We start from the raw sequence: 14,519 nt of genomic DNA, 5'->3' as shown, positions 1-14,519 counted from the left end.
TGGTTGTGTTCGAAGCACATTGCATAAATTCATTGGTAATTGCAGTTCAATCAACTGTTTGCAATCATAATTAAACAACTCCACATTCATGTGAATTTATGAGGAATTAATCATAGTGTAATGAGCTTTAGCCAATAAAGACATTAATAGTGTTTTTATTACAGTTTTACTAAAACAGTGAAATGACTCTTAACCACTACTGAATGTAAAAAAAAAAGCATGTATGTGCATTGTGCAATAAGTGTGTGCCTACTGAGAGTATTCTACCGACAGAAACCACACCAACCACAAACCCTAATTGTCTTGCATCAACCTTACATCATAATTAAATGAGAGTAAATCTCAGCGCAGATTCTGACTTGATCGGAATTGCTACGCTCCACACAAAGAGCTGTAATTTTGTTTATTTGCATCTTAGCGAGGGAAGCAGCTGATTACAGTTCAAATACTTATAATTAAAGTGCTGTCAATGTTATTATGATTTAATTTATTTTTAATACGCCGTTTGAGGTACGGAGTACACGGCCCTGACGGCCCCACCCCGCAGCCCACGAGCACACGGCACCGCCACCAGCTCAGCACAGCTCCACGTAGAGAGGCCTCATCCGAAATCTGTAAAAGAAACCAAAATTAAGTCAGAACCGCAGATGGGGGAGGAAATAAAAAAAAAAAAAAAAAAAACTTTGGCTCAAAAGCTGCAGGTTCCGGACCCGGGTTCTGAACTTTAGCAAATGTATTACTTATTCCCAGTTAATTCAGCTTTATGAACTGGTACAATGGCAAACGGAAATTCTTGTACTTTTCGACTTCTGATAAGCAAACGATAAGGTAATAAATAATTAGATTGGAAATTAACAGAAATGTCTGTTAACCGAACAGACGCTAACAGGGAAATGAGATTAACCTGCGCAACCTCCGCCTGGCGGGTGCAGCCTCGCCCCCGGGCTCCGCTCGTCTCTCCTCGGGAAAGCCAGCGCCGCCCCACGCGGGGCCTCGTGACTCGCGGACGGCCGCGCCGATCGAACCCGCCGCGGCAGTGGAACTGTGCGAGGGCCATGCACTATGCTGTTAGCTAGCGAGAGGGTTGCCGGTGCGCAGGGTGCGAGAGCGCTGAACAGACCAAGGAGCCCCTTTTCCCATGTAAATTCCCAGTGATTTGGTGAAGTGCTACTGACCCCTATGGGCAGGATGCTGAGGGCCAGGGGAGATGCCAGCGTTCCCGGCTTCACGCGCACGTGTCAAAGTGCACGGACCGTTTGTACGTGGCACACGGTGATACAGGGACCTGATATGCAAAATCACGCAGCTGAATGAGCATCTTGCAGGAAGGGCTCTAACGCCCCCCACGTTCGCCCAGCTCCCCTGCAGAGGTCTGCTGTGGGTGTGCGTGGGTTATGAAAACACTGGGACGGGGTTGTCGTTCCGTAACCCCAATCAGCCGGAGCACAACCGAGCCCAGTTTAGGTCACTTAAACCACAGTGGTTACAGTTAGAAATGGCACTCTGGGAGGGTGGGGGAACAGAAAGCTGATCTTGGATCAGATTTTCGGAGCTGAAAGCTTCTCACCCCTCCCACCCTCCCCAGCCTGACAAAGGGGGCCGCGGCAGCATTCGAACCTGGCACAGTAATCCCATCATGAGCATGTGAACAAAAGGTGAGGGTGTGAGAGAGGGAGAGCGACCGCAGTGGGGGTTTAAAGGGGGAAAAAAAAAAAAAAAGAGTCCGTTTCCCACAGAATGTGAATGTCGCCGTTTTAGCTTTTGCCCATGTTTGGAACACCAAAGGTCCGGGGTGCGGGTCAGGCGTTCTCGGGTGGGTGGCGTATCTAGCTCCCACTTGTGGGCCAAGCGCCGAGCAGGACGTGTTTGAAGTAACGGAACAAAAAAGCGAGGACAAAACCGAGATCATAAACACCTGGCGCTGAAGATCGGGTCGGACGGCAGCCCTGAGAGGCCGGGTCCAGGCTGGCGGTGACACGGGGGCTTCCGCTCCGTGCGTCAGTGTCGTCCACACATGTGCCACCCCGTGCTCCCATAATCCCCTCAACCAGCCCTCGAAGCTCAGCCGCATTCAGCTTTCTTCCCCTTCGCCCTCTCGCTTTACACCCCTCCCACCGCCGACCGCCTCCCCCCCCGGCTCCCGCCCCGGGACTGAAGTGACACGGTCCTTTCAGCAGCGAGCGCAGGGCGACAGCTGGCGAGGGACTTGTGTGAAAGAGCATCGCGGAGCCGTCTGTCCCGCCCTGTCCCGGACCCCAGCTGAGCATCAGGACAGCGCCGGGAGGTGTGGGGTGAGGGGGGACGGACACCTGAACACCCACATAATGACCCCCAGACAACTGTCCACAGGAGGGCCACGCCGGGATCGGTGCTGTCAACACATGGCAGCACATACAAGTAAGAGCATCGCTTACCGTTACTGCACAGCTCTGAATGTCCCTTCTAAGCTCTTTCAATCTTTTCAAGCTCTTTTGCTTGTGTATTTTCTGGATTTTTATTTTTTTTTTAAGGGGGTGAAGGCATTTTGTAGTTTTAGGGAATGTGAGCGTGCAGGGAGACGAACACTCGACGCCCTCTGCGCATGTACAAACCCAGCAACAAGGCCGTGCTCACTAGCCTCCGTTAGCGGGCCCTGGAGAGAGGCGCACGCCGATGACCGCTGAGGGCCACCGCGGTGCGACCAGCTCTCTCAACCGTATCGCTTCATTCTCACCGATTCCACACGCCGTCATTATCGCCGTTCAACTCCTCCCTTCTCTCTGCCCACGTTTCCACCATTCTTCTTTGCCCTTCGTCTGCCGTCTCACCCGCAATAACGGTTGTTACGCTGACCGCGGTGGCCGTGACGGTCATGATCGTTGTGTTTTAGTGTGACTGCTGGCAGCAGCAAACAAGAGGAACAGGCCCAGCGCCTTCCCCTTCTGTCTCAGGCCACTGCATTCAGGAGTCGTAAGTGACGCGGCGCACTGTTCAGCACCGCGTTTCACCGAGACAACGCGGTTACTTCCTAGCCGGGGGAATTGGGGGGGGGGGGGGTCGAAGGCCCCTGCTCTCGTTGTCCTCCTGTCATTTCACCGCAGGATAAGTTTGTTTCCTTCGGGGGAAGCATGAGGAACAATCTGACACCGACGCTCATCTGGTCCGGAGCGAAACACGACAAGCTACCGACAGCAGGGGCGACGGGGGGGGGGCGCTCACAACAGATGTGATGGACGGGGTGGGGGGGGATGTCACATTTCCGAGGCGGTCCTGGAATAAGTCGACTCCTTTCCAGAACGGGCTGTGAGTGACTAATGGAACATCAGCGCCAAATCACATCACCCAGAGCATGTCGAGAAATCTGTCGCCTGCCGCCGGTACACGACGCAACACGGAAGGAAAATATACATGTACGCGGCGCGCCACATCCGTCACCGGGGAAATCTTCGGAGGAGATCAATTCCTAGTGAGCAATGACAACAGTGATGTTTTTTACAGCCGCGTTGACTTATGGAGTGCGATTTACTGGTGATCTTTTCATTGGCCAATGTAAAAGCGGGTGGCGTTTGCGGTAGCAGCACGCAGAACGGCATCAGCAGCGGGTGGCGAGAGCATCCACCTTCTGCTCGAAGGGACAGGGGTTTTAATTCCCTCTGCTGCTGCAGCACCGTTGATCAAGGTACTTATCCTAAACTTACACATACACACACTGTCAGAACCGCTTGTCCCATTCGGGGTTGCGGGGAGCCAGAGCCCAACCTGGCAACACAGGGAGTAAGGCTAGAGAGGGAGGGGACACACCCAGGACGGGACGCCAGTCCATCGCAAGGCACCCCAAGCGGGACTCGAACCCCAGACCCACCGGAGAGCAGGACCGGGTTCGACCCACTGCGCCACCACGCCCCCCCCTTTATGCTAAACTGCTCCAGTAAAAATACCCCGGCTCTATAAATGAGTAAACCAGTAAGTATCTCTGGACAAAGGTATCTGCCAAATAAATGTAAGGGTGTGTAGATCTGCAGAGGACACAGGACCTGGGAACAAACTCATCCCACGCCTGTCGTCATCCTCCTCACGGGAAGGACCTGCACGGCACCCCACTCGCAACAAGATGCTGTCAAACGGGACACCGAACGCTCCCCACTGGACTCGGAACAATCCCAGCACCGCTTAGCATAGTTACTGCGCAGGTCAAAGGTCACAGATGCACCGAAGAAGCCTAAACCGAAAGCGGTGCTCACCTAGTAAAAAGGCAACACCCGAAATGATAGATTTTAAAGTTCTGGGCGGCTGACCAAAGTTCACCTGTGGTGCCGGAGGAACTGGAACAACATGAATATTACATGAAAACAAAGAGAATCGAAATGAAGAGCAGCGGAGGAGCAGCGAACGTACGGCACGTGACAAAAGTACGGCTGCGTTTGCAAGGGCTGCAAAGGGAGGTGTGCTAATACAGCAACCCTTGTGTGGGAGGTAATCAATACAATTATCGCATGAGACCGCGAATAGCTCGCCGAGAGCTCGGCGCTAGCAAGCCCGCTCCCAGCGGCGGAAACTTGGAAAAAGAGCGCAAAAAAAAAGTCCTTGTGTTTCGTAGCTGCTGTAATAAAGCGGGCTTCTCCATTTACCTGGTATTTCTGCTCCCTTCAGATTTTTTTTTTTTTTTAAATGTTGCTCAATTTAATAAATTTATCAAGCCTTTTCATATCATTTAATATAACAACAAAGAAGTGCATTGCACTACTCAATTGTTGTACTCAATTCTTTTCTGCCTCCCTTGGAAATAAAACAGCAATACAAGTAACTATATAGGAGTCAAATAAGGCAAGAGATCGTTTTGTGGGTCAAGGACCTTTGCAGGTCCAAAGTATTTGAATTTAACACAAAAGAACATTGCACGCATTACACACCATCACAATAAATACTACCACTACCATAAGTACTACACCAGTAGCACAAAAATTTGTATTTTACTGCTATTGGCGTAATATTTACGGTATTTTCTTTAAGCTTTGTTTCTTTGTACTTAGTGAGCTATAGTGTGTTACTTTCCATCCCTTTTCTGTTCCGAATAAATAAATGAATTCATTCTCAATAACTGTACCATTGTGCTCCAACCCCGACAGGACACTCAGTTAAAGAAAGTTGAACCGTAACACGCTGCCACAATACGCATCACAATACACAAACAGAGTATGGTAACGCACAACACAGCACATTTCTTTACTCAGAACTGTACACTCCTTTGGAGAAAAGCATCTGGCAAATGCATGAACATAAACACATGATCACATGTTTAGAGAACATTTACATCTAACTGATGCTTTCACGGGGGCCGCAGCAGGGTTGGCCAGGTCCTGCTCTCTGGCGGGTCTGGGGTTCGAGTCCTGCTTGGGGTGCCTTGTGGTGGACTGCTGTCCTGTCCTGGGTGTGTCACCTCCCCCTCCAGCCTTGTGCCCTGTGTCACCGGGTTGGGGTCCGGTTTGCCACGACCCCGCATGGGACAAGTGGTTTCTGACAATGTATGTGTGACATTTCTGTCTAAAGTGACTTACAATGTTAAGCTATTTTCCGTTATTTACCCATTTATGCAGTGGGGTTTTTTTGTTTTTATTGGAGCAATTTAGGATAAGTATCTTGCTCAAGGACACTACAGCTAGAGGTGGGATTCAAACTTGCAACCTCTACATCTAAAGGTAGCACATCAAACCCTTACACTACCATCTGCCCCACTCCCCTGTCCAGTTCCCTGTCCAGTCAGGACTACACTGTACAACCCAGCAGGCCTCAGATGAACTCCACCGGCTTCCTACCCTCCCACGTTCCACGGTCACCGGCGAGCGAACATGAACCCTAACCTTCCGTCCGTCCTATGGGACGACGCGGAGCAGCTCAATAAGCTCCTTTGACTGGCGCTGCGGACGCCGTGTGGTCGGCGGCGCTGTGCCTCTCCCTCGGGAGAGCCGGCCGTCTCGCTTCCCCCCCGCGCGTTTCTCAAGTAATAGAGGAGATAATTTCAGTTCCCCAGGCACCGGGAGAGAAACACCGTGTTCAGCCTGCTCGTCACTCTACCAGCCCTTAAGGAAACAGACTTAAGACGATCCCTGCAGACGACACACGAGGCTCATCCGATAGCAGTCCTCCACACACCGACTGGCTTACAGGACACCTTTGTCCTTAAAGTAAGTCCTCCGGCCGCAGTCACGGAACAGCAAAGGTCTCCACCTGTTTCTATGACACACAACTAACAGTGAACCCAAGCTGGAGAAAGAGCGGCACAGAAAGCGAGAATAATTTGTATCAGTTACAGGCAAGTCATTAAATTGGTTTAATCAGCTTTTCAGTGAGTTACACATATATAGCCACTGAGCAGAATTTGCATCCTCTTGCACTTGTCCACACTGAAAAGACATGACTCTCTTTCCTTAGGGTTAGGGTTAGGTTATGAAAGAAAGGAAGCGGTGCCATGTTGCCCGTTGCAAGCCAGCCACTAGGCCTCAAAATGAGAAGTGGCAGCCCATTTGTCAGTGATTTCACAAGGCTGAAGAAAACAAGGTCAGAAGCGGCTGTGGCAGCTGGGTCAAAACGGCCATAATCAGGCGCTTTAAGCTAAAGGCCAGACCCCCGCTGGTGAAGCAGGTGGAGCTCTGACAGCTTAGATTGCCTCCGTTCATCGCTCCGCGATTAAGCAGCGCTTCAGCAGACGAAAGCCCGCTTCTCAGAGTCCAAAGGAGAATGTTAGTCTCTCCCTTAAGTCAGCTGGCACAATTGATGAGGACCTTAGTGAAAGCAGGGGGTGGGACACAAGTCCCATTCCTGATATTCGGTGACGGCTGGCCCTGCTCACGATGATGCTGTCTCGCTAGTCTTAAGGATAGCTGCCGTCAAAGGATGTCTCCTTTCCCTAGCAAGGCTCACCTTGACACTTCTTCAGGGTTTGAGGATTCAAACATCTACAAATTTGTTTTCTTTTCATGACAAATTGTGGGAAATTGTGAATTAATGCGCATTAAGAGGGAGGTGGAGTGGCACAATGGGTTTGGCCGGGTTTGGCCGGGTCCTGCTCTCCTGTTGGTCTGGGGTTTAAGTCCCGCTTGGGGTGCCTTGTCATGGATTGGTGTCCTGTCCTGGGTGTGTCCCCTCCCCCTCCAGCCCTGTGTTGCTGGGTTAGGCTCTGGTTTGCTGCAACCCTGTTGGGGACAAGTGAATACAGCCACTGTGTGTGTGTGTGTGTGTGTGTGTGTGTTAAGACTGATTAATGGAACTACTAGGCTAATGAGACCAGTTCATATTGAAATTAACTGTTGAGAAAAAATGAAGTGAGGACTTTTAAGATAATGTCAGCTCAAAGGGTCATGTAAAAATAGACTGAGGCAGCCAAAAAGAAGTCTGATTGGTAGGTTGGCATGGTCGATCAGGAGTTAAAGCAAGTTTATAGAGAAATGAGATTGAACCCAAACCAAAAAGGACTTGTGAGAGGCAGAACATGGATTTCTCCACATGGTTCCTTTTCATCTGCTGGGATGAGACACGATTCAAATTTTTTAGGACGTTGCTCTCGTCACAAATGCATGACACGGTTATCAAGAAATAGGTGATAGGGAGAAACACATAGGGGTCAAGGAGAGAAGAAATGGGCTTTCCAGCAGACCACTACCTGCAGACTACCTGCAAGACTGCATTCAGTGAAGGGTTTCACCCATATCTACCAAACCATCTCATACTTTTATACTTTGACTTTCAAATGATTCACATAAATTTAAGAAGTAAAAACGTTTTGTCAGATTGAAGATATGTAATACAAAGTTCCTAGACTGCATTTTAAAAAAAAAATCATGAGACTTGAGACCACAATTATCCTGAAAATTGTTATGATTCTGAAGACTCAAAAAATCCTGGAACGTGATGCTTAAATTAAAAGAGTCACCTTTGCTGATTTCTTTCTCAAGTCTTGGGTCTTGTTTGTCATTATTCCAATGAATATGACTAATACCTTTAAAAACAGCTGAACATACTGTAGCCCTTTAAGAGACTTTGAATGTCGGGTCACTGCACATATCCTCTGACTGTGGCCTTGTAGCTGTGCAATTGTATTTAGAAGGAACTCAATCTGAAACCATGAGCATGAAGTTTATTACAGGACAGGTTGGTTGGTTGTGCCACAGTCAGCATAATTTTGCACTTAAACCACAGAAAAATTATTTCATAACATAGACTTCTGGCATTCGTAATATTTATGAAGCATCTGTAATCATGACTTTAAAGGTTCGGTCCAGTGAGGCCAAGAGGTGGAGGCAGGGCTCTCTGGAGGACTCAATGTGAACCCAGATTGTCTCACTTGGACAAAGACATGCATCGTGGACAAAGAAATGAAAGCGTGTCGAGTCACAATGTGCTTGGGACCATATGTACCATTAACTCACTCCCATGGCTGTTTATGCCCTTCCTCACGGGCTTTTTTTGCAGCTATTCCCACAGAGGCAGGAAGAATGAAGACCGATAAGCAAATTCAGAGAGAGATCCTTAGTGTTGTTAGAAGTAATGAATCTCTATCTCCATCTCCGCCACCATTGTTAGACATAATTGGAGCAGCGTTCATCTATAGAAGCAAATGCCAGAGAACCGGTGTCCAACAAAACACCTGTCCTCCTCTTATTCACCCACAATATTTCCCATTGATACTCTGAGCGATTTCCTCTCAGGGTTCCTGTGAAGTAAATCACGGTTCTTTGTAAGCCTAAGAGAAGGAGCTCTCACAATCCGACAGCGAGGTGGGGGGTGGAGAAACAGCGAAATCAAAGTGAGACGATGATGCTAATTAAAATGAAAGACAATCCATTCACTTGGAGTCAACGGCACCCTGGAACACCGATCCAAACGCACGCAGCCTTTATCAGTGTTTTACGCTGGGTTCCAGGAATTGTGGAAATTAATGTCCATGACAGATTTCTGTTGTTGTTATTGTTACTGTTTCGTGGTGCTCATCACATTCTGCGAAGAACGGAAAGGCAGACTGCTATGTAGTTTTTTCTTTTCTGATCCTCTTAGATCAACTCTTTCCATGTCTGTTCCCGGTGGAACTAAACACTTTTTTATTGCATTCCATAACCAAATGCCTTAAGTCTCAGATTTGTAAAAAAGCTTGCAAGTATGTATGTACACTGAGTCCTCATGTTATAAACTTTCAACTAACACATTTCTGACAATAGAAACATTCTATATTTTATGCATTTTAAATTGTATTTTCTTTGCTATTTCTTAAATGCTTCGGGGTGGTACTGTGGCACAGCAAGTAGTGCTGCTGTTTCACAGCACCTGGGAGGTGCAAGAGGACATGGGTTCGATCCGCTCAGTCTGTGCGGAGTTTGTATGTTCTCCAGGTATCTGTGTGGGTTTCCTCAGGGTGCTCTGGTTTCCTCCCACAGTCCAAAGACATGCTGTTCAGGTTCACCCATAGTGTGTGAGTGACTGAGAGAGTGTGTTCCACTGATGTATGGATGAGTGACCCATTGTAGCAGTGTATCACCTTGGTGAAGGTGTGTGGGCTGATAACACTACACAGAGTTAATTGGAAGTCACTTTGGACAAAAGCGTCTGCTAAATAAATAAATGCAAATGTTTGTCGCAGTGAACGTTACCTGCATTTCCACATCCAGCAGTTAGGTGACAGTATAACGCACTCAGAAGAAGCGTTTTTATCTTCGCTCAGTTTAAAAGTCTTAAGGCATATTTTTATTTACCATACCTAGGTCCAAGACTTTCATAGAACATACCCAGCAGATAAATAAAGGTACGTTGCTATTATTACTCTTTGATTGTATAGATCATAAAGCAAACTTAAAGTCACAAATGTTGCACATGAGATTGAGGAGAGTATGCAATTTTTATTTTCAGTGATTTAATGTAGACTTAATTTTAATGTTGTTTGAAATTTAAAAAAGTTAATTAAAACAATCTAGCATCTCATGCAGGGGATGCAGTGGCACGGTGGGCTTGGCTGGGTCCTGCTCTCTGGCAGGTCTGGGGTTTGAGTCCTGCTTGGGGTGCCTTGTGATGGACTGGCCTCCTGTCCTGGGTGTGTCCCCTCCCCCTCCAGCCTTCCACCATGTGTTGCCAGGTTAAGCTCCGGCTTGCCGCAACGCCACTTGGGACTAGCAGCGTCAGCCAATGTGTGTATGTGCATCTCATCCATGATGTACGCTCTTTGATGCAGTGCGTTTCTGTGTCTCTGGACATGGTTACCCTCCATTGTACAAGAATTTGATGAAAACAATAAATAATTCAGTCTTTGAAAGAAATTTTTCAGCTATACTTGTATCTGAGATTTTTACAGAACTTCATCTGCGTGTAAATCGTGGACTTCTGCATTATTTGTCTTTTATTTATTATGACATAGTGGATTACAGTGACTTTGGACTTACTAACAAACGGAATTTGTAAATAGTTTGTGACAGGCGTTCAGTGCCAACTGTGTTTGTAAGTTGAGGACCCAGTGTACTGGATTGTTCACTTATTTTGGAACAGAAAGTGTAGTATATCATGTCGGTGTGTTTATATCTGAGAGGTGCTCAACAACCCACCTCCCTCTATAGTTCAGTGCAGGTTCTGTCTGGCTGGTGGGGTTTAAAATATTGCAGAAACACACCGAGAGAACAAGTCTACTGTTTTTCAAAGTAAAACCACTTGCTCTGATTTTGGAAGTGTTTAAGGTTGGAGATCGAGCTGGTATGGTCCCGTAAAAGTAAACGCGCCCTCCAGAGGACAATACTAGGGCTATAATCACTCCCTTATGCAAACTTACTTATCTGACACTTTTCTCCACAGCGACTTACAATCACTTACCCATTTATACAGCAGGGTAACTTTCACCGGGACAATTTAGGATAAATGCCTTGCTCAAGGGTTCTACAGCAGGAGGTAGGATTTGAACCTGGGTCCTTCAAGTGGAAGGCAGCAGTTCTAACTGCACCACCTGCTGCGCCCTTAGTACATCTTTTTCATATAGTACCGCACAGGCATATCTTTCAACTGTCTGTCATTCCTACAGGTGGATATTTACTAAAACACTGTATGTTAAGTACAAAAGCAACTCCCAAGGTCCCTCCTCGGAAATAGATCTGTAGCTTTTTGGTTATAAATCAAAATTCATAGTCACTATGCCACCTGCTGGTCTACTCAGTGTGAGAGGGATGCGGGGACGGCAAAGCTCCGGAATGCTGAGGTCTCCGAGAACCAAAGTATCATGGAGCTTACAGAGAGCATGGTGGTGAGCAGAGGCAGCAGGGGGTTTGTAGATTGTCAGAACGTTCTGGAAGAGTGAGCAGTCTAGGAAACCATAAAAATGAAAAGTATTCAGCAAAAGCCTCTGGGCTTGAGACTTTCCCTGAAGGCTGCCACTGGTGACTCCCAGCAACTCCAGCAATCAGCTGCCAGTGCTTGACTCCAGTTCCAACCCATGTCAGACCCAAGAGACTGCAAGAGCAGCCCTGGGTGCCATTCAGCTGCAGTGGGGAACCGAGGCTCACAAAAGACAAGGTTCAGGAACGTTTCATTTTCCACCTGGCCTGTGGTGATCCGTAGATCAGACCAATGATAGAGTACGAATGGATATGCTGCATGCCTAGCAGCCTCCAAGCACAGAGAGAAGGGAGAGGGCTGGCATGCACACTGCCACAGGGATTCACCTGCTAACAATTATTACCACCCCCCCTACGAAAAAAAGTCTGTGTGCAACCCAACACCCCTGCTTCCTTTCTGCTTGTGCCCCAAGGCATCCTTATTAAAGCGGAGTGACCTGAGAACCTGTCAAGTCTAATCGAACCCATGGACCAAACAGTACATCTGTAGGCCTTTGGTCACAGTGCCAAACACTGTCCGCCGATTTTTCTGAATATATATATATGTCTGATAAATCCATCTGTTCTCACATTCCAAATCATCGTACAAAACTTGCAAGAATGAGATGTGTTCTCAGCTGACACTAAACAGACTTGAGGGTAAAACAGGGTGGGATTCAAAGAAAATTTCTTTCATTTAGCCTCTTACTCCTTTTTAATTGCTGTTTTGGTATTTCTGAGTGGGTTCTGTATTATATTTAGTTATTAAGTGTATGGTTGTATCCAGAGTGACTTACACAGCTGGCAATTTAACACACTTGGATGTTTTGCTGAAGAAACTGAGGGTAAGTGCTTTTCCTCAAGGGTACAAGAGCAGAGCCCCTTCTGGGAGTTGGAAGAGCACCTTGATAGACTAGAATAGGCTCTGAATCACTGTGACCCTGCACTGGACAAGTAGGCAATGATAATGGCTGTATGAACTACATTGTCCACACACACACACACAGTCTGAACCGCTTGTCCTATTTGGGGTCGTGGGGAGCTGGAGGCTAACCCGGCAACACAGGGCATAAGGCTGGAGGGGTAGGGGTAGGGGACACACCCAGGACAGGACACCAGTCTGTCGCAAGGCACCCTAAGCAGGACCTGAACCCCAGCCCCACCGGAGAGCAGGACCCAGTTCAACCCACTGCGTCACTGCACCACTGCACCGCTGCGCCCCCCTGCTGTATGAACTAGCATTTTTCAAAATCTTGTGTTATTCAGCTTGTATCTGCAGGGGGGCAGCAGGTGGTGTAGTGCTTACAACTTTTCCCTCTGAACAGTGAAGTTGCAGGTTTCCACTCAGAAGTTGCTGGTACTTATCCTGAATGGCTCCAGTAAAAACTATCCAGCCATACAAATGGGTAAAACATAGTAAGTACCTTCACATTATAAGTTGCTCTGGAAAAAAGTGTTGGCTAAATGAATAAATTAAAATGTATTTTTTTATTTATTTTTTTTGTATAGAAATTCTTCTATATAACTAAATGCATACAGTGATATGAAACAAAAATACAAATATAACTCAAAACTAATACTGCATCCAAGCACATCTGTATCGTTCTGCAAGGCAACAGAGGCTTAATGTTTGCATGGCTGGCCACTGTGTCTGGGAGCCTCAGGTGGAAACACGGCTATGCTGAACAGGATCTCTGCACCGTGGCACTTTTTCCCACTGGTGGGTTAATGTGGTATACCGCGGTGAACCAGCGCGCACACGCTTAATGAGAGCCTGATTATAACCTAAGACCTGGGCTTGGGGAGTGAGGTGAGCTACATGCACGGTGGGTTTGTGCTGGAGGGTGGGGGTGAGGGTCCTGCTGAGCTCTCCCCACCCCCAACTCCCTGCATGCCTCTATACGCATGACTCCCACCAATTCCTCGCTAATCCTACTTCTCTCTCCTCCCCCCCCCCCACCCGACAGCCTACACACTCTCTGCATTTGGAGTGTGAAGTGTTTACGCACTAATCATTTCCAGCGCAGAAGCTCACCTGAGACTCACTGTTCTTTACCGCTCAGAGAGGTTACAAACACCTCCATTCGTACCCGTGGTTCCAGATCTGCGGGGAGGGCCAAAGAGAGTCCGTCATAGCGGCTTTGTTCATCATTCAGTATTTCTCAAAGCGAGGACACGTACGTTAATCCACGTCCATTCGACTGTAGGAACACTGCCGGCTACGCAAGTCGCTTAGAAGAAAACCAGTGTAAGGCTCAGTGTACTACAATAAAACAAGGAGTGAGGACAGAGTGCGAGGGGTTCAGCAGGTGCAGCAGTCACAGGTCTGCAGGTTTGCTGCTTCAGGTGTGTCAGGTGCACGCCAGAACCGCCCCCTCCACCCCAGGTAATATTCTGATGTTAATGCTGTGTATGCAGCAAGCACATTAGCGACGCACACCGCCGACAGTTGCATTTTCAAATGTGCACCTTTAAGTGCTGAAAGCTGCCACAGACGTGTCATTTAGTGGACCTAGCCGCCACGCGACCTTGTAGTCTCACCCGAGGGAAATATGTAAAGCACGTTATTTACGCGGCGAAGATTTATCAGTGATCTGATGCTGAAGGTTCCGAATGTACACCTATCTGGGACGCTTTTAAATGAAAATAAGAGGTGAACGATTTAGGCACCCTGTTCTTTCTGTGCTAAACAGTCGATCAGCGTGTTACTCAGCAGGGTGAACACACACACCCGCTACGCTGCAGGAACAGCGTCACAGCTAGACGCACAGAAGCCAGAGATCATACTGTGATGGCTCTTTGAAGGGGTCACCAGAACACCAGGCTACTGCTGCACTCAAGTGTGTGTGGGGGGTGGGGGGATATTGGAGAGGAGTGTGAAGCCACCGCTGCTCAAACTCTTGCCTCTGCCCCCACCCCGAAGACACACCAGAGGGCACGAGACACAGGCAGGCAGGCAGGCAGCCAGGGAGTGCCAGAATCACAGCAGGAAGTGAGATCGAAAGGCAGCAAGAGACAGGAAGGATGCTGAGCCCTGAGACATGGCTTTGTCTCAGTGTCCCTCACACACACACACACACACACACACACACACTGAGACACAGAACCACAAACACTAATATAGACAAACATACACCCACTGATGATGTCACATACATGCTCAGGCTATCACACTCCAGAGGACACACACCCTAAAAGAGACAC

This window comes from Scleropages formosus, chromosome 1 (assembly GCF_900964775.1).
Source record: "Scleropages formosus chromosome 1, fSclFor1.1, whole genome shotgun sequence".
NCBI lineage: Eukaryota > Metazoa > Chordata > Actinopteri > Osteoglossiformes > Osteoglossidae > Scleropages > Scleropages formosus.
This window is presented reverse-complemented; position numbering follows the sequence as displayed.